At 40.9% G+C, this 25,267-nt stretch overlaps 1 protein-coding gene across 1 annotated transcript in view; it reads right to left on the bottom strand.

The window, feature by feature from the left end:
- Positions 1 to 25,267, bottom strand: part of galnt1 (UDP-N-acetyl-alpha-D-galactosamine:polypeptide N-acetylgalactosaminyltransferase 1) — a 168,899-nt gene that overhangs the window by 90,190 nt on the left and 53,442 nt on the right. The window lies entirely within an intron of this gene.

Genomic DNA, 25,267 nt, shown 5'->3' with positions numbered 1-25,267 from the left:
TTTTAGTGTCTGGTACAATGAAAGGTACATTTATAATGATGACAAAAAAACTGCTAGTTTGTTTGAAATGATCTAACTTTGATGGAGGCTTTTTCGGTTTACAGTGGAACCTTGGTTAGCAACATTTGTTATGGAAAATTTTTTTTTGTTCATTTTAGTGTCTGGTACAATGAAAGGTACATTTACAATGATGACAAAAAAACTGCTAGTTTGTTTGAAATTATCTGGCTTTGATGGAGGCTTTTTTGGTTTACAGTGGAACTTTGGTTAGCAACATTTGTTATGGAACATTTTTTTTGTTCATTTTAGTGTCTGGTACAATGAAAGCTACATTTACAATGATGACCAAAAAAAAACTGCTAGTTTGTTTGAAATTATCTGGCTTTGATGGAGGCTTTTTCGGTTTACAGTGGAACCTTGGTTAACAACATTTGTTATGGAACATTGTTTTTGTTCATTTTAGTGTCTGGTAGTCTAGTCTAGTCTAGTGTCTAGTTTGTTTGAAATTTATTGGTTTACAGTGGAACCTTGGTTAGCAACATTTGTTAACTGTTAATTTTACTTGTATTATACATGCTTTATACATGCTGATGTATACGGTATGTGAGCATCTTTACTTTATTTTACTTGTATTGTACATGCTTTAATCGGGATGTATACGGTATGTGAGCATCTTTACTTTATTTTACTTGTATTGTACATGCTTTAATCGGGATGTATACAGTATGTCAGCATCTTTACTTTATTTTACTTGTATTATACATGATTTAATCGGGATGTTATTTTCTCCTTTTGCTATTTGAGTCAAAAATGGAGTATCATACATATATACTATTTCTTATATGTTGGCTTATTTTGCGCCAAGAGTTGGCAGTTTATGATGCAACTTTGCACTAAAGGCCATGCAATGTCATTTTCTAGCCCGTTCTAGTCAGAGTGCACACCGCTGATTGCAGAAACTGCCCGGTTGTTGCGTCGGCGTAGCACAGAAACACAAACAAACATCTCACTTGACCTTGGAGGAGGTCTGCAGTACTCGAATGCTCTATTAGTTTGACAGGCAATGTAATCCAATTTCGGGTAGCGTACAGTAGTAATCATTTTCACATTCACCCTCACTTTAACAAGTTCAAAAATAACCTCCATTCAAGCTCCGCCATAACGCATTTAGTCCAACATCAATGCAAAACTGCACCCCTCATCAGGCGTAATTAATCAAACGCTGTCACCAATCTGTAATCATTTACATCTCTGCAGCGTGCTGCTTACGATGTGACGGTCTGGCAGTTGGGAAGTGTGTGTGCGTGTGCATGTGTGTGTTTGTGTGTCAATAAGTCACCCACACCATCTGGGGTATGGAGGACATAAAGAGCAGGAGCATGTTGAGACTCAAAGGGGGTTCTCTCAAAACATACAAGACAAGAACATCCCCCGCATGCTTCAACACACACACACACACGTGCGCGCAAACACACACACACACACACGTGCGCACACACGGGTTTATGTGTTCATTACAAACATAATCACAGCCTACATCCCACACCTGTGTCTCTGTTACATGCTCGGAGGTGCGTTTGTGTCACGCCAGAAAGGTAATCTATCAATTCCAAGTGGCTGCGAGCGCAAACACGTGTCGTCTTATTATTATTATTATTATTATTATTATTATTATTGGATGGACACTTTTTGTGATGCACAACTCAAATGCACAGACGTATTTGACGTCGTATCGACCAAATGTTGGTTGAACGAGATTCTATGGACGTCAATGCGATCCGGACTTCCTTATATGGGCTGTAGATTGCTTGCAATCTAAACCCGGACCGAGGTATCTGGAAGTCCTCGGGAGCGTGAATGATCGTAGCGGAATGGGTGGAGAATCTGGACAATCTAGAAAGCTTTGTGTCCAGGTCATTGTGTGTAGCTGCTCTATAGGAGTCCACAACTTAATACAAAAGGGCCCAAAGACACAATACGGCAGTAAGATCAATCACCACCACTTTCCTGTTTTTCCATGATTTTCCATTACTCAAAATGCTGGCAAAAATTAATTAAATAAATTTTTATTAATTTTGCACAAACAGGGTTTATTTGTGAAATACAATACAGTACAAGATAGTACAAATACAGTACAAGAAGAGATTAAGTGATGCTGCCAGTTGTAACGTTGTTGTTGTAACATTATGAAGCATTCAAGACCACCATAATGTCGGATTTTGTGGTCCACTGCCGACGGAGTAACAGCAGTTCGATGTTGGGGAACACTTTACAATAAGGTACACAAATACCGTATTTCTGGACTATAAGTCAAACTGGAGTATAAGTCGCACAAGGCCAAAAATGCACAATTAGGTAGAAAAAAACATACATAAGTCGAACTGGAGTATAAGTCACACAAAGCCAAAAATGCATAATTAGGTAAAAAAAAAAACATACATAAGTCACTCCGGAGTATAAGTCACACCAGGCCAAAAATGCATAGTTAGGTAGAAAAAAACATACATAAGTAGCTCCGGAGTATAATTCGCACAAGGCCAAAAATGCATAATTTGGTAAAAAAAAAAAAAAAAAAAAAAAAACATACATAAGTCGCTCCGGACTATAAGTCACACAAAGCCAAAAATGCATAATTAGGTAGAAAAAAACATACATAAGTCGAACTGGAGTATAAGTCACACAAAGCCAAAAATGCATAATTAGGTAAAAAAAAAAACATACATAAGTCGCTCCGGAGTATAAGTCGCACAAGGCCAAAAATGCATAATTAGGTAGAAAAAAACATACATAAGTCGCTCCAGAGTATAAGTCACACCAGGCCAAAATTGCATAATTAGGTAGAAAAAAACATACATAAGTCACACAGGAGTATAAATCACACAAGGCCAAAAATGCATAATTAGGTAGAAAAAAACATACATAAGTCGCTGCGAGTATAAGTCACACAAGGCCAAAATTGCATAATTAGGTGGAAAAAAATCATACATAAGTCGCTCCGGAGTATAAGTCACACCACGCCAAAAATGCATAATTAGGTAGAAAAAAAACATACATAAGTCGAACTGAAGTATAAGTCACACAAGGTCAAAAATGCATAATTAGGTAAAAAAAAACATACATAAGTCGAACTGGAGTATAAGTTGCACAAGGCCAAAAATGCATAATTAGGTAGAAAAAAAACATACATAAGTCGCACTGGAGTATAAGTTGCATTTTTTGCGGGTAATTTATTTTCCAAACTACTTGACCAAAACAGACATTACGCCATCTTGGAAGGCAAGTTCTAACAATAAAAGGCTAAATAGGTGTAAGATATGCTAACACAATGCTTATTCAGCTACACAAAAAATAAACAAACAGAAAAAGTGTCCAGTGTTTATGTAACATAAACACTTTTTTCATTTATAAGTCGCTCTGGAGTATAAGTCGCAGGAACAGCCAACCTATGAAAACAAGTGCGACTTATAGTCCGGAAAATATGGTAAACCGTATTTTAAACAATCACAAACAATCACAATGGTTCCTCATTCCTAATTTGGGTGTGGACTATGCTATTGTAAATGATATCGGGTCGGTGTACCTAATGCAGTGGCTGCAGTTTGCATAACTTTGCATTTTGCTGGCCAGTGATGACAGCTGACCTGCCTTCACAAAGCTTTAAAAGTCACTCACTTCCCACAGATCAAAAGACGTCACATAAGCTGTGTTTTTTTTTTTTTTTTTTTTAGTTCATCTGGCAGTGGAGAGTCCCCTGGCAGCGTTAGCTCTGCATGAGATGAGACGCTAGTGGCAGTCTGGCAGAGCATAAAAAAGCATTAACACTCAATATGAGCAGTTAACAGACACTAAAAGTTTGTTTTGCTTTGAAAAGAGACGCCGGCATGCCTGCCATTTAATGACGTCTGGAGGCTCGTGGAAGTGAGGCGGCCTTCACACCCGAGCACAATAACCTTGATCATGGGAACTCTTAAGGATCCGCGGCTGCTTGGAAGAGTGATTTGTGGCACAAAGCGCGTCATTCAGAAGGAGGGGAACTCGAGGATGCGACGCGGGGCTTCCCTAGAACACTTTTCTGCCTCTTTTTCATTATAGTCCTTCATCAGCATCTTTAAAAGAGGGAAAATGCTGCAGCTGGGCTGTTTTCACAAGACCTAACCTTCCGCCAGTGGCGTGCATTTAAATGCATACGGTTGAACCCAACATGATTTGTACATTGAAAATGATTGACTCATATTCATTAAAAAAATTCTTAATCATACTCGTTTTTAGTTTAGTTCCGAATTTGAGTTGTCATAAATAATAAAAACATCCAAATCTCTCTTTTTTCACAAAAAAGCTGTTTTTTTGTTGGGAACTGAAATTTTCCTGAAACTTTTCTATGTTCTACGGCTGATACTAAAGAACGGAAAATCGAAAACAACTTTTTTTTCTGACCAGAAGACTAGAATCTAACCTGATTCTCAGTATCCGACAGATTTTAAGGACGCACGGAAAAAAACATACATAAGTCGCTCTGGAGTATAAGTCGCACAAGGCCAATAATGCATAATTAGGTAGAAATGAACATACATAAGTCGCACTGGAGTATAAGTCGCACAAGGCCAATAATGCATAATTAGGTAGAAATAAACATACATAAGTCGCACAAGGCCAATAATGCATAATTAGGTAAAAAAAAAACATACATAAGTCGCTCCGGAGAAATACATACAGTGAAACCCAAAATGATTTGTACATTGAAAATGACTGACTGATATTAATAAAAATAATTCTTAATCATACTCGTTTTTTTGTGCACACACACAGTTTAGTTCCGAATTTGAGTTGTCATAAATAATAAAAACATCGAAAACTCTCTTTCACAAAAAAGTGTTTTTTGTTGGGAACTGAAACTTTCCTGAAACTTTTCTATGTTACTACTGTTGATACTAAAGAACGGAAAATCGAAACCAACTTTTTTTTTCTGACCAGAAGACTAGAATCTAACCTGATTCTCAATGTCCGACATATTTAAGGACACACGAAAAAAAACATACATAAGTCGCACAAGGCCAATAATGCATAATTAGGTAGAAATTAACATACATAAGTCGCACTGGAGTATAAGTTGCACAAGGCCAATAATGCATAATTAAGTAAAAAAAAAAAACATACATAAGTCGCTCCGGAGAAATGCATACAGTGGAACCCAAAATTATTTGTACATTGAAAACGACTGACTGAAATAAAATAAAAAAAATTCTTAATCATACTCGTTTTTTTGTGCACACACACTGTTTAGTTCCGAATTTGAGTTGTCATAAATAATAAAAACATCAAAAACTCTCTTTTTTCACAAAAAAGTGTTTTTTGTTGGGAACTGAAATTTTCCTGAAACTTTTCTATGTTCTACTGCTGATACTAAAGAACGGAAAATCGAAACCAACTTTTTTACTAGAATCTAACCTGATTCTCAATGTCCGACATATTTAAGGACACATGAAAAAAAACATACATAAGTCGCTCTGGAGTATAAGTCGCACAAGGCCAATAATGCATAATTAGGTAGAAATAAACATACATAAGTCGCACTGGAGTATAAGTTGCACAAGGCCAATAATACATAATTAAGTAAAAAAAAAAAACAACCATACATAAGTCGCTCCGGAGAAATGCATACAGTGGAACCCAAAATTATTTGTACATTGAAAACGACTGACTGATATTAATTTAAAAAAATTCTTAATCATACTCGTTTTTTTGTGCACACACACTGTTTAGTTCCGAATTTGAGTTGTCATAAAAAAATAAAAATATCAAAATCTCTCTTTTTTCACGAAAAAGTGTTTTTTGTTGGGAACTGAAATTTTCCTGAAACTTTTCTATGTTCGGAAAATGTAACGGAAAATCGAAACCAACTTTTTTTCTGACCAGAAGACTAGAATCTAACCTGATTCTCAATATCCGACAGATTTGCGCCTGCGCGCAAACCACTCGAGCGGCATAAGCTAGCTCGCTCATAGAATGCTAACACCTTGTTTTATGGCACAAAATACAACAAGAACACAGTTGGACTTATGCGGGTGTATCAATAACACTAAAATTGGAGAAAAAAAAAATGCAAAATTGGGGTAAAAAAATTTTCGGCATTAATTAACCTAGCTTTTTTTTTGGAATGGGGGAGGAAACCGGAGTAGCTGTGAGGCCTGCGCGCTAACCACACGACCACCGTGCAGCCTACAAAGCAAAATGGTGCTTTCTTACAGATCCAGTATCTGATATACTGATATTGTCCAGTATGTCATTACTTACTAATAATAAGTAAGTAATATTTGCATAATAAGACTAGATAGATCGATGGATACCAGAAGATACGTTACAATCCCGAGGCCAAATTTGGAATCCACATTGTGGACATACTCCTGTGCCGATATCACAGGTGGACATTCCTAAAAAATAATATTCTATGTGGGTTAATATGGTAAAATGAGTAATTCTGTATTTGTTGGGTTATTTTCTCCTTTGCACATCGTGTACTGTTATTGTCTTACATAACGTGGTGGTGTCAGGTCTATTTTATTGTGAGCTGTATTCCAATTATAATTCCGCGTATCCCGGTGCAATCCAATAATTGCACATATCTATGCAAATCTACCGTAGTCTTTACATAACACAAAGAAATGAACGTAACTAAAAGGACACTGCTGCCTTGCAGACATGATATTATTCATTTCCCACAAGTTACGCGTCCGATTCAACATCGGATTCTCTGTGTGAATTTCCTGCAAACCTGCACAGTCGTTCACATTAATAGACAAGCGCAGCAGAGCAGGCGGCGTGGCCTGGAGCCAAGTGTCCCTTCTGCTCGTACAGCCGAGGCCAAGAGCCAATTTAAGCCCCGTGTTCAAGTTTCGGGCCAATTAGAGCCATTGGGCAGAACGCTGGACAAGTATGAGATATCGGTGACCGCTTTTTGGCCGAAGCACGGAAGAGTTGGTGAGCTGCTCTAAAAACACATTATTGTCTTATGTATGTTTCTTATGTATGTTTTTGGTTTATTTGTACTTAGACTAGCCCAGGGGTCGGCAACCTTTACTATGAAAAGAGCCATTTTACCCAATGCCCACTGAAGAAAAATAGCCTGGAGCCGCAAAACATATAGTATGTTTAAAACAACATTGGAGGGAATTTGGGGGTATCAAAGTAGTTCAGATAAGAAAAGACGAGTTGGAGTACTCTTGCTAGTTTTGGAGATAAACTTACATAAATGTATGTGTAAACTACTGTAAACGTAAAAACAAGTTCCCATGCCGCTGTTTTTAAATTATCTCAAATTTATTTTTTAGATTTGTAGGTAAGTATTACTTGTTTTTCTTCATGTACTGAACTGGATAGCAGTCAGAACTCACTCAGGATGCATTCATGGTCTCAGACAAAGTTGGATTTTTTAAAACTCATTACAAAAGACGTGCATTTTCCCCACTCGGGTGTTAAAAATATTCAAGCATCGCAAAGGGAGCCACAATAAAGAGGCTGAAGAGCCACATGCGGCTCTGGAGCCGCAGGTTGCTGACCCCTGGACTAGCCTAACGGTTAAACAAGCTATACGCTAACCCGCTCAGTTTATCATCATGTTCACAATGGGCCTCTCGTGTCGGCTCATCCTGTTCCGAGCCACTCAGGTCGAGGCTTTTGGCCAAGGGAGCAGAGGAGGCCCATCCGTCAGCCGCCCGAGCCAATGAGACCCTCTGCTCCGCCGCCTGAGCCAGACAGCGAGGTCACGCTAAGGTCGGGTGGTCGTGCCTGAGGTCAAATGTCAACAGACTCCCTCAGTCACCAGAAGTAATAAATGTCAGTGACTCACGTACCCCCCCACCCCCCTAATGACTGGCAAGGCTGTCCAGCAGCGAGCAGTGACTGTGACTGATTCCCTCCGCTGGACCAGACCTTCATTTATCACATGACAAGCTCTGCTATCATTGGATATGAATGTCTTCATTTTGTCACTAAAAGGCACCTAACCCATTAAGTAATGCATCACCGGTAGTGTGTACTTGTACTCGTAGTATATTATTCCTTTGTATTTGGTATCAAAAGGATATTAGGCGATACATCATCTCCAAAAAACTCCAAAAAATATTAAAAATCAATATTTCCTTAAAGGGGACCTATTATGCTATTTTTCGGGACTTTGTATTTAGTTTTGGACTCCTAAAGAGCAGCTAAAAGAAAGCTTTGTAGATCTTCCAGACTCTGCACCTAATCCTGCATTTTTTCCATGGTTTTCCTGCCTCCCGCCCGAACTGGTCTGTGTAATTTACACCACCCTCGGACTCCTCTCTCCCGCCAAGCCCACTCCGCTGTGATTGGTCACACTCCCGAGCGTTCCCGAGGACTTCCGGAACAGCTGCCGAACCCTTTTTCCCCCCCGATAACTTAGACAAAATAAACAGTTCAGACACTGATAAATTGTTACCTGGTCTTCTGACTCTTCAGGTGTTGGACTTTAGCAACAGTTTGGCGGATAATCCGGCTTGGTATTGACCCATGTTCATACAGCAATGAACAACACCGTGTCGGTCTCTTTTCTGCATGTCCCAACAGCATCAGTTCAGCTTAGCGCAGTTAGATATTAGTCTAACGCTCGTGTGATGATGCATTCAAGCGCACCGGTAACTTTGAGTGTTAGGCATAGGGCTACCAGACAGTCAGAGGACAGAAAAATGCTGACTCTACTTTACGCCTGGCCTTGTGAGGAAAATCCGAAATCTGATTGGTTAAAGAAACATGGCACCATGGCAAATAGTGTTCAATAGTGTTCAAGTGACATGGGCCAGCAATCCTGATTCTGAAGGCCCCGGGCAGAAATGTAACAAATATATAAGCATGTATTGGAAGCAGTGCAGCTAAGTGACACAATACAACATGGAAATGGAAATAAATTCCTATTAGTGTTGAGGCCAGCAGACTTTACATCACTGATTTGCTACACAAGATGACATTAAGGGACGGACAGTAGACGTAATGTCAAAGAGTTGTCCATCACTTCCATTGCCATGCGTCAACAACCGTACCATGCTCAAAAGGCCCGCGGGCACCACGTTGATGACCCCCTCCGCCCCCCCGGCTGTCCTGCAGTGCGTGAAACAAACCTACAAGTGCCGACTTGTGCACGCTCACATAAATCAGAAAAAAAAAGATAAAAGAAATGATAAATTGCGATGCGGAATGAGGACGAGGGAGATGTGTTTGATGCTTATCTTGTTCTCCTTCCTTCAGGTGGCCTCGCTCAATAACACATCAGACATTCAAAGAGCATAAAAGAGCAATCAGTGAACAATTTAACCTCTCCTCACACAGCTCCCACTCCACAAACTCCCCACAAATGATAACTTTCAGGCCCCCCTGGCGATAAAGTAATTTCTCCATTTCTCCTTTGAGGGCAGAAGTGTGTGTGTGTGTGTGGGGATGGGGGGGGGGTGTTCGTAGGGTACGACTTGGAGGGCTGTGATAATCTCATAAACAGAAGCTCTGTAGATACGGGCCATCTATTATGACCGGGAACAGTAGCGCAGATAGAAGCATTTATTATGTGCGACAGCAGACGATGCATTCTCATTGTGAGATACTACTGGTGACGGACACGCGGCCATCCATCTTCGAGGGAGCGACAGATGGGGAGCGAGCGAGGTGTACGCGTGCACACAGTGTGAGAAGGGGAAGGACAACACGCAGGGACAAAGTTAGAGTGCACGTGAAGAGGAGGATGCCGTTGCGGTTACATTTCACGTAACGCGCCACGGGAAGGCATTACAATGTGGCCTCGAGCTTCACTTATGTAAATATACTCTATATATACGTATATATGACGCTTAGTTTTATTGCCACACTGCTAAACTGCGGCAGGCAGACATATGGGGGATATGTCGTAAAACAAATATCGATCTGTAAACGCGTTTCAATGTGACACATAACATTAAGCACACCTGCACAAGCTAAGGGAGATCCAATACAAGAATCCGATTTTTTAAAAAAAGCGCTTTACAAACATGATGTTTATGTTTCCTAAGAAGCATCAGGCAGATTCTGGTCCATTTCATCTGTCAACAGCACTTCACAAGGTACTGTTTTGTGAACACGGTCCAATACCAAGCTGGACTATCCGACATTACTTGGTTGTGTCGAAGAGTTACAAAATCAAGCTGTAAGTAACAATTTAATAGCGTTCTGTGTTTATGTTTTCAAAGTAATTGCACAAAAAGGGGTTCGGCAGTTGTTCCGGAAGTCCTCCGGAGCGCTTGGGGAGCGTGAGCAATCACAGCGGAATGAAGGTGGAGTCAATTACAAAGACTGTTTGGGCGAGAGGCAGGAAAACGCTGCAGGAAGAGTTGCAGAATCTGGAAGATCTAGAAAGCCTTTTGTGTATATGTAAGATATATGTAAGACGTCGTATATATTCACCAGCTCTCGTCGGAGCTACAGTACAGAGCTGTTTCCTTTCTTTTTAATTTATTTCAGACATGCATAATATGTTACACCCTTGTTTCTCACATATACGCTTACAATATATATTTATATACTTACATATATATATACACACATATACACACACACACACATATATATATACGTCCAGCATATATGCACATATTCATACATATAGTACATCCGTACACACATATATATACACGTATGTATATACACACATACATACATACATATATATACATACATATATACATACATACATATACATTCGTATATACACACATGCACGTACGTTTACACACACACACACACACATACATACATACATACATACATATACGCACGTATACATATATATACACACACATACACACACACATACATACACGTACGTATATACACACATACATACATACGTATATACACACACACATACATACACGTACGTATATACACACATACATACATACGTATATACACACATACATACATACGTATATACACACATACATACATACGTATATACACACATACATACATACACATATACACACATACATACATACATACACATATACACACATACATACATACATATATACATATATACACACATACATATATACATACATATATACATACATACATACATGTATACATACATACATACACGTACGTATATACACACATACATACATACATACGTACATACACAACACCTCATTACTACACATGTCTGATAAGGAGCAGGAAGAAGCAAAGCTTACATTTGTTTACATTTCTGCTAAGCGTCTCCATGCCACACGCTGCCATGGAAAAGTTGACGGTGCAGCTAGCGCCAGCATCCATGACTACTTAGGTAAAAACACAATTGGGCCTTACAGGTTCCTGGCATCCATTTCCCGGAATACATGGAGGTTGTTTTGGCACATTATCTACAGCATCATGCGGAAAAAAATAAGTCAACAAAAGAGCTTAAAAGGAGGCACACTGAATAAGTTGGCAATCGAGATAAAAGTGGGTAGAGAGTGCGACGATGGAATACGTCCAGGTGATATTTTTATTAGTTTTATTTTGTCACAGTGCTCCATTCATTAAGGTTTGAGCATGCAAAGTGGACTGCGGAGACGAATAATAATAATAATAATAAAAAAAAGGCTAAAAACAGCTTGTTATCAAGTGCGGAATGACAGATGAGAAGCAATTAGAATGTGCCATATGGATGATCATATGGTAATGTTATAATTAGCACCATTTTCAAATAGAGCACTTGAATAAAAACGGAGAATAGATGTTTAAAAATGTTAGCTGATTCACAAATCACTTTACTGATAAAAAATAAAAATAAAAAAAACAAATTACAACTCACAATGCAGCTTTCACTTTCTATCTAATGACTCCCTAATCTAATTGTTTCCCTCCATAGGCTCATTTGCCATTTTAAGTAAATGATTATTTCAGCGCTTATGCAAACAAATTGAAGTACACGGCTCATATTTAGATACCTACTGTTGTGTTAATGTTTACAGAAATAAAACTTTCTCCGACTCTACTGAGAGGAAGAGCCGCTGTTGTGTTTAGGTAGCAATAAAAATGTAATTAACGCGTTTTTATGCCTGCGTGTTATAGAATATGCAGTATGACTCCAATTATAATCGCTGTTGTTTTATTCTTCTTTGCCTCTCGTCTGTTTATCAAAGAGTATGTTAATAAAGAAGAAAAGCGAAGAAAGATTCGATGCAATCGGAACGGTGTTGCGGTAAACAATGATTAACTTCAATAATTCAATCTCACGCCTTCAGGAGATTGTTTTTTAATCGTATGTATGATATGCAAATGACTTGAAATATTTGGTTTCTTACTCCAAATACAATTTGTTGCACAGCACAGAAAGGTCGTTTCTGATCAAGACAAAATGTACGGTCATCGGTTACCTAAAAAAACATTGCGGTGTCCCACTGGGCGAGATCTTAGGTCCACTCTGATTTTACCGATTGATTGAATATCTTATTCTAATACAGAAGTTATCGCAGAGGGGGCAGAAAAAGCTTCATCCTGAAAGGGTGTGGGTGTGTGTGTGAACAGGGAGGTGCTTGTCACTGCCATCCTTCCATATTTTGACAGCAGGAGCTCATTCTGGACAGCAGCAAGTCAAATATTTTAAACATATTTTATAAATTTGACTGCCAAGATGGAGGATTACAGTATATACCCAGGCTCACCAGAAGGTAAATCGACTCTTACAACAAAGTATCAGAGCTTTTCCTGGAGAAGGATAGGGTGCATGTACTTCATACACAAAAGGTCACGGATGTTAAAAATAAATACATGGGACTATGAATTTGAAATTTTTTTTTTTAAGCAACAAGCGTGCAACAAGTGGCCCCTGGACCGCACTTTGGACACACTGCTCTAAAATCAATTTAGGGTGTAAACACATCACACACTCCGGTTTTCCTCCCACATTCCAAAAACATGCTAGGCTAATTAGCGACTCCAAATTGTCCATAGGTATGAATGTGAGTGTGAATGGTTGTTTGTCTATATGTGCCCTGTGATTGGCTGGCCACCAGTCCACGGTGTACCCCGCCTATTGCACAAAGACAGCTGGGATAGGCTCCAGCATGCCTCCAACCCTAATGAGGATAAGCGGTAGAAAATGAATGAATGTTTGTTTATTTGTGCCCTTTGCTGACGACCAGTCCAGGGTGTACCCCACTTCTCGCCCGAAGATGCTGGGATAGGCTCCAGCACCCCTGCCACCCTTGTGAAAATAAGCGGTAGAACATGAAGAATGAATGGTTGTTTGTTTATATGTGCACTGTGATTGGCTGGCCACCAGTCCACGGTGTACCCCGCCTATTGCACAAAGACAGCTGGGATAGGCTCCAGCATGCCTGCAACCCGAGTGAGGATAAGCGGTAGAAAATGAATGAATGTTTGTCTATATGTGCCCTTTGCTGACGACCAGTCCAGGGTGTACACCACCTCTCGTCCGAAGATGCTGGGATAGGCTCCAGCACCCCTGCAACCCTTATGAAAATAAGCTGTAGAACATGAAGAATGAATGGTTGTTTGTCTATATGTGCACTGTGATTGGCTGGCCACCAGTCCACGGTGTACCCTGTCTATCGCACGAAGACAACTGGGATAGGCTCCAGCATGCCTCCAACCCTAATGTGGATAAGCGGTAGAAAATGAATGAATGTTTGTCTATTTGTGCCCTTTGCTGACGACCAGTCCAGGGTGTACCCCACCTCTTGTCCGAAGATGCTGGGATAGGCTCCAGCACCCCTGCAACCCTTATGAAAATAAGCTGTAGAACATGAAGAATGAATGGTTGTTTGTCTATATGTGCACTGTGATTGGCTGGCCACCAGTCCAGGGTGTACCCCGCCTATCGCACGAAAACAGCTGGGATAGGCTCCAGCATGCCTCCAACCCTAGTGAGGATAAGCGGTAGAACATGAAGAATGAATGGTTGTTTGTCTATATGTGCCCTGTGATTGGCTGGCCACCAGTCCAGGGTGTACCCTGCCTATCACACGAAAACAACTGGGATAGGCTCCAGCATGCCTGCAACCCTAGTGAGGATAAGCGGTAGAAAATGAATGAATGAATGAACACATAACAATAAGATTTCCAGCATCTTCAATGAATTATGTTGTTTCAACAAGAGGTCCCTTTACACATAGTCCCATGTACCGCCAAGTAATCTGTGATTTGTATTCCGTTTCATTTATTTATCATCTCTATTTATACGCCGAGTGACATTCGGTGGTACTAACATCATTTTTACTCCTGTTTTCCAGAGCAAACACAGCCAATGACCTTTGCATAGGTTAGCATGCCATTTCTGGTGGCTTAAACCTAAATATGATTTACTTGCAACGGGCATATTCCCTCGTGCCGCGCAGCTCCCGCTTCCCCGACATCTGTAAAAGGTCACGGCCAAGTGAAACATACGGCGGCAACATTTTCGCACAACAAACACGAGCGGAAACCCTGGAGACAAACCTCGCTGTCTGCGTCTCTCTGTGAGGAAGCCCACTCAACTTTATCAGCACTTTGTCCGCCTCGTTTAAGGAAAGACGTTTCTGCCTAGCAACGGAAAGTGAAGCATTTCTATGACTTGGCTATGAGGAGTAAAATAAGCACAATCACACTTCACTTTTTTTTATCCTCATGAGGGTGGCGGGGGGTGCTGGAGCCTATCCCAGCTGTTTTCGTGGCGAGAGACAGGGGTACACCCTGGACTGGTGGCCAGCCAATCACAGGGCACATATAGACAAACAACCATTCACACTCACATTCATACCTATGGACAATTTGGATTCGCTAATTAGCCTTAGCATGTTTTTGGAATGTGGGAGGAAAAACCGGAGTACCCGGAGAAAACCCACGCATGCACGGGGAGAATGTGCAAACTCCAAGCAAAATATCAGTTCTTAACAAAAAAGGATTTTTTTGTGAAAAGACACATTTCACTTTGACACAAATTAAGTCATATACATTTATTTAAAAAAAATAAATTTTAATGAAAAAAAAATTAATTACATTTTTTTTGTACTCCCATGTATTTATTTTTAACTTCCGTGGCCTTTTGTGTATGAAAAAAAATATTTCTAAAAATTTTTCAAAATTTTTTTTTCATATATATTTATCCAAAATGTTTAAACAATGACACCACAACATAAACAAAATATTTAAAAAAAATTCTGCGCGTGTGCACGCATGCATGTGCGCATTTGCGTGTTAACATTTCCTTTCAATGTGTAACCTTCTTCTCGCAACACGCCGATATGCCTTTTCACTTCCTGGTCACTGTTCAGCTCATACAGGGTCAGGCAAAAATGATCTGACACATTAGTTAAATAAAAGGCAAATAAAGTAAAAATACATATAATACCATTTAAATTAATCGGTTCTGGTGGTGCGAAGTCGGCCGCTTGATTTTTGTTTCAATGCAGATCCAGTCGCTCTGAGGTTGATAACCCATAACAAAATCATGGAATTGAACTCGGGTCTCCTAGCTGCGAGGCCTGCGTGCTAACCACTCGACCACCGTGCAGCTCGATCAGTCATTCATTCCAATAAATACATCCGAGCAACTCAAAGCGACCACATTAGTACTCACGACTTGAAACTTCTCACACGAGTACATTGAACCGGACTCTGTTGGAGCAGCTGAAATAAGCCAGCACTGTTTCCCCATTGCAATACACTCAAATGCTTCCATTCAACAGTATCATATTCCTATACGGATATTTCATGTTTATATCTTACAGATAGATAAAGGCAACACCATGCGACGCCCCAAGGGGGTCAAGTGTCGTATACGGCGTAAAGTACATAAAAATAAAAACAGAAACTGAACATAAAAAGACGTAGGTAGGGTGAAGTAATGGGTTCGTTGGAGGTTCATGCCACGTCTTCATAACACAAGTGTGTTTAGAAGCTCTTTGTCCTCTGGGGCTTAATAGAGCTGATTTAGCAGTATTGACAAAACATGAGAACATTTCCTCAGCGCTGTCATGGAATAGTTATGCGTCGTCCCGTTGATGGAACATCGCTACTGGTGCTAAAGCGCCGCCGCAGGGTTACATATATTCAGCCTGTCTGTGTGTGTGTGTTGCGTGTGTGTGTTGCGTATATTATAGGGAAATAAATCCATTTGTGGCTCCGTACCACTTTTAGAGACAAAAACACTGTTCTATAAACGCAACTTATTCATTTTCATGATGAAGACTTTGTAGTTTCAAAAGCAGGGGAGAGTTAAGCTTGAGGAAATGAATGTAAATAAATACAGTGTCCTCTGAAGTGATGGAAGAAACAATGTGTGTGTGTGTGTGTGTGTGTGTGTGTGTGTGTGTGTGTGTGCGTGAAAGAAAGAAGAGCGTGTAAGACAGATTGCTTGCGTGTGAGATGAAACACAGCAATACAGGCGGATGGAATCAAAGAATGAAATCTCAGATAATATTGGATACACCCGGAGCTGAGGAAGAGGATGGTGAAGAGGAAGAGTCATGTACCTTTTTTTTTTTTTTTTTTTTTTCTCCTTACACCTCAGCAAGCAATTTGTGCTTCACTGGCTTCTATTGTCAGTCAACCTCACTGGGGAAAAATAACAAAGTTATACATTTTCATGTTAATATTATGAGAAGAAAGTTACATTGGGCTGTGGGGGGGTTGAAATATAATATTACATGAATAGATTTTTAAATATGGTAAGAAAAGTCATCAAGGCTAATGGGATGGGCAAACAAAGTTACTTACAAAGTTGTAGACTCCTATAGAGCAAGCTACACACAATAACCAGCACGGAAAGCTTTCTAGATCTTCCAGAATCAGCACCTATTCCGGCTGTATTTTCTTGGATTTCCAAAACATTCATTCATTTTCTACCGCTGATCTTCATGAGGGTCGCGGGGGTGCTGGAGCCTATCCCAGCTGTCTTTCAGACGAGAGGCGGGGTAGAAAAAGTAGAAAAGTAGAAAAAGTAATCAAGGCTGATGGGGGTGGACAAACAACAGCCCGTGGGCCACATACGGCCGGTCGGCCGTGAGTTTGAATCCGCCCTGCCAAAGTTGCTTACAAAGTTATAGACTCCTATAGAGCAAGCTACACACAATAACCAGCACAGACAGCTTTCTAGATCTTCCAGAATCAGCACCTATTCCGTCTGTATTTTCTTGGATTTCCAAAACATTCATTCATTAATTCAATTTTCTACCGCTTATCCTCATGAGGGTCGCTGGGGGTGCTGGAGCCTATCCCAGCTGTCTTTCAGGCGAGAGGCGGGGTAGAAAAAGTAGAAAAAGTCATCAAGGCTGATGTCGTGGGCAAACAATGGCCCGTGGGCCACATGCGGCCGGCCGTGAGTTTTAATCTGCCGACCCTAGTGAGGAGTTGCCGACTCCCACAGAGCAGCTAGACACAATAACCCACACAGAAAGCTTTCTAGATCTTCCAGAATCAGCACCCATTCCGGCTGTATTTTCTTGGATTTCCAAAACATTCATTCATATCGACCATTCCTACTTATATTATGTTGGTTTTCCATGAAATATTATGTATACAAAGTTGTGATCATTTGTTAGCGCTAGCGTAGCATCTGATCCCCATAATTTTAATAATTAACCTAGCATGTTTTTGGAATGTGGGAGGAAACCGGAGAAAACCCACGGGGAGAACATGCAAAATCCACACAGAGATGGCCGAGGGTGGAATTGAACTCGGGTCTCCTAGCTGAGAGGCCTGTGTGCTAACCACTCGGTGATCGGTATTGAACGATTTCAATCATGGATGATTCTGCATTGGAACCGGTAACATAAAACCCTGATCGGAGTATCTCTAAGGTAATACGAGTGTAAAGGTGACTATAGGGGTGTTATTTCCTGTCTCGACAGCTCTAATGTTAAACTTTGTATTGAGGTTGTAAACACATTTATCGTGGGCAAACAATGGCCCGTGGGCCACATGCGGCCGGCCGTGAGTTTTAATCTGCCGACCCTAGTGAGGAGTTGCCGACTCCCACAGAGCAGCTAGACACAATAACCCACACAGAAAGCTTTCTAGATCTTCCAGAATCAGCACCCATTCCGACTGTATTTTCTTGGATTTCCAAAACATTCATTCATATCGACCATTCCTACTTTATATTATGTTGGTTTTCCATGAAATATTATGTATACAAAGTTGGGATCATTTGTTAGCGCTAGCGTAGCATCTGATCCCCATACAAAACATTACACACCTCACTCTTTCTCCTCACCCCTCCATCCCCCCGATGGAATTCTATTGTCAATTCCATTGTATTGTTTAACACAACCCTATCTGCCTTTTTTCCACTCCATCTTCCAGGAAAGCCAAATAAATGAATCAATCCATAAAACAAATAAAAATGTCACCAGGAATGTTTCCACAAGTCTCTTACTTACTCCATCACTCTTTTATCCCTTCCTTCATTTTTCGTCTCTACCCATCCTTGCACCCCACACCCCCTCTTCCCTGCGTTTTTTCCAGAAATATGTCCGTCTTTATTGCAGGTGACATTGCCGGGATAGGCCTGTCCGGGCCAGGTAATGATTTTTTTTTTTGTTCTTATTTCAGCTTTGAAGGGGGATCGGAGCCATGCTGCTTATCGGGCCATTTATTACCCTGCCAGCTCACCACTCAGCTGTCTGACTAAATGCAATCTGCCCTGATTCACACAATTACCCCAAGATGGCGAGAGGAAGAGGGATAGCCCTTTCAGCATGGGTCACTAAGAGTTTAGGGAAATACACAAAGACACCTCAGTGCTTTGCCGAAAGGTCAGGCAGGCGGGGTTTGTTTGCGTCCACACATGGCGGAGTTACGATGAAAACAACAGTTACAGACCATAGTCTGGTCCTTGAAGTATCACCTCATGGCCGACTGTTGTGGTGTCCTAATTTCATTCATTCATTCATTTTTCACCGCTTATCCTCGCCGGGGGTGCTGGAGCCTATCCCTGTGTGTCTTCTACCCTGGACTGGTGGCCAGCCAATCACAGGGCACATATAGACAAACAACCATTCACACTCACATTCATACCTATGGACAATTTGGAGTCGCTAATTAACCTAGCATGTTTTTGGAATGTGGGAGGAAACCGGAGAAAACCCACATGGAGAACATGCAAACACCACACAGAGATGGCCGAGGGTGGAATTGAACTCGGGTCTCCTAGCTGCGAGGCCTGTGTGCTAACCACTCGGTGATCGGTATTGAACGATTTCAATCATGGATGATTCGGTATCGGAATCGGCAACATAAAACCCTGATCGGAGTATCCCTAAGGTAATACGAGTGTAAAGGTGACTATAGGGGTGTTATTTCCTGTCTCGACAGCTCTAATGTTAAACTTTGTATTGAGGTCGTAAACACATTCCTCTGCTCTAACTATGAAAATATTGCATTCATGAAAAAGGAAGAGAGACAGAGATGGAAGGTGGAATTGAACTCGGGTGTTCTACCTGTGAGGCCTGCGTTCGTCAGTAGAAAAGTAGAAAAAGTAGAAAAAGTCATCAAGGCTGATGGGGTGGGCAAACAACAGCCTGGAGGCTACATGCGGCCAGCTGTGAGTTTGAATCCGCCCTGCCAAAGTTGCCGACTCCTATAGAGCAAGCTACACACAATAACTCGCACAGACAGCTTTCTAGATCTTCCAGAATCAGCACCTATTCCGGCTGTATTTTCTTGGATTTCCAAAACATTCATTCATTCATTTTCTACTACTTGCAGGCGAGAAGCGGGGTAGAAAAAGTAGAAAAAGTCAGTGGGCAAACAACGGCCCGTGGGCCACATGCAGCCAGCCGTGAGTTTGAATCCATGTGTTGTATGCTGGCCTGCTGGTGTGTGTGTAGGTGGTTGAGGGTTTGAACATGGCCTATGGTGCATATGACAGCTGCTGCAGGCCCTTTATTAGAATGAAACACATCAGAGACGTTGTATTGTTATGCATCAACGCAAACACACGTGCATTGGCATAACACAAAGCACAACATCAGGTCATTGAATTAATAATTCAATTTTTTCCCAACTGGCATAACAAAACAGGTATTTGTTTTGTTAGAAGCATGACAATATATGAATATATGGGGCTGATTTCTCAGATTTTTTTTGGTTGTGCGTTCTTTTCTGCTAGGTTTTGCAGCAATGCTACATATTGCTGAACAGCTCTTCTCATCAGGCAACAACACACACACACACACACACAAGTGCTGGTCTAGGGGAGAAATGTGGCCTGTTTCTTTGCAGTTTTGATGACTCGGGCTGTACCCGTGAAGCAGAATGTGGCGTACGTTAGCACAGCATACTGATGATGACTTCATAAAAAGACCTTGAGACCAAATATTTGGGGTGTGCAGCCGCTATGCTTAAAGTGTACGTTTGTTTCCTATGACAAAGTGGACATCGCCAGACAAACAATGAACGAACCACGCCTAAACGGCTTTTGAACAAATGAATATGTTCATTTTCCGCATGGGGGAATTTGTGATGACCGCCACCGCCTGACCCGGTGGACACGCCCCATTATTCACCATGTGATGATGAATTATAAGATTTATTGGTAATTTGGAGAGGATCCGCTCCGGTTAAGAGTGGATAATCTGAATGTATAATGTTTAGAATAAATCTTTGTTCGGGGGGGGGGGGTCATTTACTCACTTTGCACTAAATGGAAGTGCTTGGTTCAGTCTGGTGTGTCAGGCATTCATTCATTCATTTTTTACCGATTATCCCCACAAGGGTTGCGGAGGGTGCTGGAGCCTATCCCAGCTGTCTTGGGGGGTTGCTGGAGCCTATCCCAGCTGTCTTGGCGGGTTGCTGGAGCCTATCCCAGCTGTCTCGGGGGGGGGGGTTGCTGGAGCCTATCCCAGCTGTCTCGGGGGTTTGCTAGAGCATATCCCAGCTGTCTCGGGGGGTGGGTTGCTGGAGCCTATCCCAGCTGTCTTGGGGAGGGTTGCTGGAGCTTATCCCAGCTGTCTTGGGGGGGTTGCTGGAGCTTATCCCAGCTGTCTTGGGGGGGTTGCTGGAGCCTATCCCAGCTGTCTTGGGGGGGTTGCTGGAGCCTATCCCAGCTGTCTCGGGGGTGCTGGAGCCTATCCCAGCTGTCCCGGGGGGTGCTGGAGCCTATGCCAGCTGTCTTGGGAATTGCTGGAGCCTATCCCAGCGGTCTTGGGGGTTGCTGGAGCCTATCCCAGCGGTCTTGGGGGTTTGCTGGAGCCTATCCCAGCTTTCTTGGAGGTTTGCTAGAGTCTATCCCAGCTGTCTTGGGGGGTTTGCTGGAGCCTATCCCAGCTGTCTTGGGGAGGGTTGCTGGAGCCTATCCCAGCTATCTTGGGGAGGGTTGCTGGAGCTTATCCCAGCTGTTTTGGGGAGGGTTGCTGGAGCCTATCCCAGCTGTCTTGGGGGGTTGCTGGAGACAATCCCAGCTGTCTTGGGGGATTACTGGAGCCTATCCCAGCTGTCTCGGGGGTGCTGGAGCCTATCCCAGCTGTCCCGGGGGGGTGCTGGAGCCTATGCCAGCTGTCTTGGGGGTTGCTGGAGCCTATGCCAGCTGTCTTGGGGGTTGCTGGAGCCTATCCCAGCGGTCTTGGGGGCTTGCTGGAGCCTATCCCAGCTTTCTTGGAGGTTTGCTAGAGTCTATCCCAGCTGTCTTGGGGGGTTTGCTGGAGCCTATCCCAGCTGTCTTGGGGGTTGTTGGAGCCTATCCCAGCTGTCTTGAGGCGAGAGGCGGGGTACACCCTGGACTGGTGGCCAGCCAATCACAGGGCACATATAGACAAACAACCATTCACACTCACATTCATACCTATGGACAATTTGGAGTCGCTAATTAACCTAGCATGTTTTTGGAATGCGGGAGGAAACCGGAGTACCCGGAGTAAACCCACGCATGCACGGGGAGAACATCCAAACTCCACACAGAGATGGCCGAGGATGGAATTGAACTTGGGTCTCCTAGCTGTGAGGTCTGCGCTCCACTTTGGAGAGAAGGACAAATAAAGTTGATTTGATTTGAAGTGCGTGTTTATGCATATGCCGCCATGCTGATGGACTGTCTGTACTATGCGGATGTATACATGTGTTCACTTTAACGATGATGAAATATGTTGCTAACGTTGGCGGTTATTTTAGTCAGCTGACAGTTGTTGTAGAATGGGGGTGTGTACGTGTTTAATTGGACCTCCCTGAGTTATCCTCCAGGTGATGGAACTCATCTGCTCTTCCTCTGATTAAGGACAACAGATGGACCGGTAGCAACACACACACACGCACCGTTGCTTGGACACACTTACACTAAACACAGTAAACCTTGAACTTAGTTCAAAAGTATTTGCATATCCGTGGTTCCAACTAGCGATGACGAGTGAATTTTAAAAACAATTTTTAGAACTAAGAATCATGATTATCTAAAGGATAAAGTCCACTCGTGCTTTTTCTTTGGCTTTTTTTGGGGGGGGGGTATCCAATCTAACTAGATATTGAACTTACTGCGCCATAGCGACAAAATATGTTGAAATAAGCCCCAGCGTCAAAGCACTCAATATGCTCGCTGACACATAATGCACGTATAATCTGATGAATGCGTTCGCTCCTCCCACCAGTTATTAATGATAACTTCCATCTTTCTTATACTAAATACATAGAAATAAGCCTCAAAGTCAAATCCCACAACACTCTAACGCGCGTACACTCAGATTATACAAATAAGACAATCAACGTGATTGCTCCTCCCGCCTGTTATTAATAACTGCCACCTTTCATAAAATAAATGCATATATATTCTCCACAAAGTCAAAAGCTACAACTCTCTCTGTGGTGCACACATTCAGATTGTATATGTAAATTAATAATTGCGATGGCTCCTCCCGCCAGTTATGATAAATACCACCTTTCTTAAAGGAAATCTGCAGAAAATTTGCCACAAAGTCAAAGCCCATGCCCAATGTTCTCTGATACATGGGCACACACATTGTACATATAATATGATTAATGCGATTGCTCCACCTGCCAGTTGTTAATGGAAACTGCCACCTTTCATAAATGAAATATATAAAAATAAGCAACAAAATCAAAGCCCAAAACACATGATCTCACATACAGGCATGCACATTGTACTTGTAATTTTATTAATGCGATTGCTCCTCCTGCCAGTTGTTAATGGCAACTGCCACCTTTCATAAATGAAATATATAGAAATAAGCAACAAATTCAAAGTCCACAATTTACTCCCTGACAAATAGGCACACACATTGTAGGTATAATATGATTGCGATCGCTCCTCTCTCTGGTTGTTAATGATAACTGCCACCTTTCATATAAATAAGCATAAATTACATGGCATTACATAGAAATAACATACGGGCAGGCACACTGTGTGTGTAATATGATCACTTTAATATGACCAGTTGTTGATAGCTGCCACCTTTCATACATGAAAAGACATAGAAATAAGCAACACAATCAGAGCCCAAAATACGTTGTCGCATACATGCATATTGTACATGCAATAATATTAATGCGATCTCGCCTCCTGCCAGTTATTTGTGGTGACTGCCACCTTTCATGAACAAAATACATAGACATACAGGCTGAAATATGCTCTCTATTAGGTCATAAGGCTATAAGGTCAAAGCCCTCCATACACAGACACGCACATTGTACCTCCTGCCAGTTATTTGTGATGACTGCCACCTTTCATGAACAAAATACATAGACATATGGGCTGAAATATGCTCTCTATTCATGACAACTGCCACTGTTCTAAGCAAAATACATAGAAATATGTCATAAGGTCAAAGCCCTCCACAGACACACACGTTGTACCGCCTGCCAGTTATTAGTAACCAAATAGTTCTTCTGTTAACCTATACTTGAACTTTCACATGAACTGTGTTACCCTGTGGCCCCTTTGTCCCCTAGACCCAGACACTAGCAGCTAGAAGGACTCTTCTAGTTTCGCCATCTTGATTATAACAGAGGAAAACGTCCTCATCTTCAACTGCTAGCCCCCTTTTTTTCTGTTGGCTTCAATCTACACAACAATCATTTTTACAAGATCTTATACGTCCCTCAAATGTGTCTCTCCAAAGCCCCCAAAAAGATTTGTATGAACTCGACTTTGCCACCCCCGCCCCGCCCAAGAAATAGGTCATAGTTAATGGTGGCAGACAGTCTCAGTAAGGTGAGGGACCGACCGCCCGCCCTCCAACTTTTCAACCAAAGTTGCTCCGGCGTGCGCCAACTTTCACATTACTGCAAAATTCTTCATCTTTAAGTGGTTTCCCTGCAGATGAAAGACGTGCAGTGAAATGAATCGAAGCCTTAACAGATGACCACCGACTTCACCCCCGCCTGCCGTTATGAGCTGCGGACTACTTTCCAGTTGACGTTACGTTTGTTTTATTACACATAAATAAATCAGTACTTATGTATACATTGGTATTCATTTCAAATGGGCAGAATCATCAGTTAGCAAACTATTTGAATAAACTACAAAAAACCCAACCATCCAACCACGTGTTATGTGGAAAAACACTAATTTTATAGGAATTTTTAAAAATAATAACCATCCTCCATTAAATCAAATGGAGTTTGTACTGTATATTATACATACTGTATTAATGTACACACATATACATTCATGTTATCTTATTTTTTTATATAATCTATATATATATTTATAAATTTATAAATATAAAAAAATAAATAAATGGAGTTTGTACTATATATTATACATACTGTATTAATGTACATACATATACATTCATGTTATATTATATTTTTTATATAATCTATGTATATATACTATATTTATAAATAGTTTTTGTATAAATGTATATAAGTATAAATTTCTATATTTATAAAAAATAAATTGAGTTTGTACTATATATTATACATACTGCATTAATGTACACACATACGTTCATGTTCTTATATATTTATAAAATCTATATATATATATATTTATAAATAAATAAATGTATAAATTAATAATACATTTAATATATTTATAAAAAAAATAAATAAATTGAGTTTGTACTATATATTATACATACTGCATTAATGTACACACATACATTCATGTTCTTATATATTTATAAAATCTATATATATATATTTATAAATAAATACATGTATAAATTAAAAATACATTTAATATATTTATAAAAAAATAAATAAATTGAGTTTGTACTATATATTATACATACTGCATTAATGTACACACATACATTCATGTTTTTATATATTTATAAAATCTATATAT

Source organism: Doryrhamphus excisus, linkage group LG17 (assembly GCF_037039965.1).
Source record: "Doryrhamphus excisus strain RoL-2023G ecotype Guam linkage group LG17, RoL_Dexc_Guam_v1.1, whole genome shotgun sequence".
NCBI classification, from domain to species: Eukaryota; Metazoa; Chordata; class Actinopteri; order Syngnathiformes; family Syngnathidae; genus Doryrhamphus; species Doryrhamphus excisus.
Note: the sequence above shows the minus strand (reverse complement) of the source record. Positions and strands in the feature narration are given on the sequence as shown.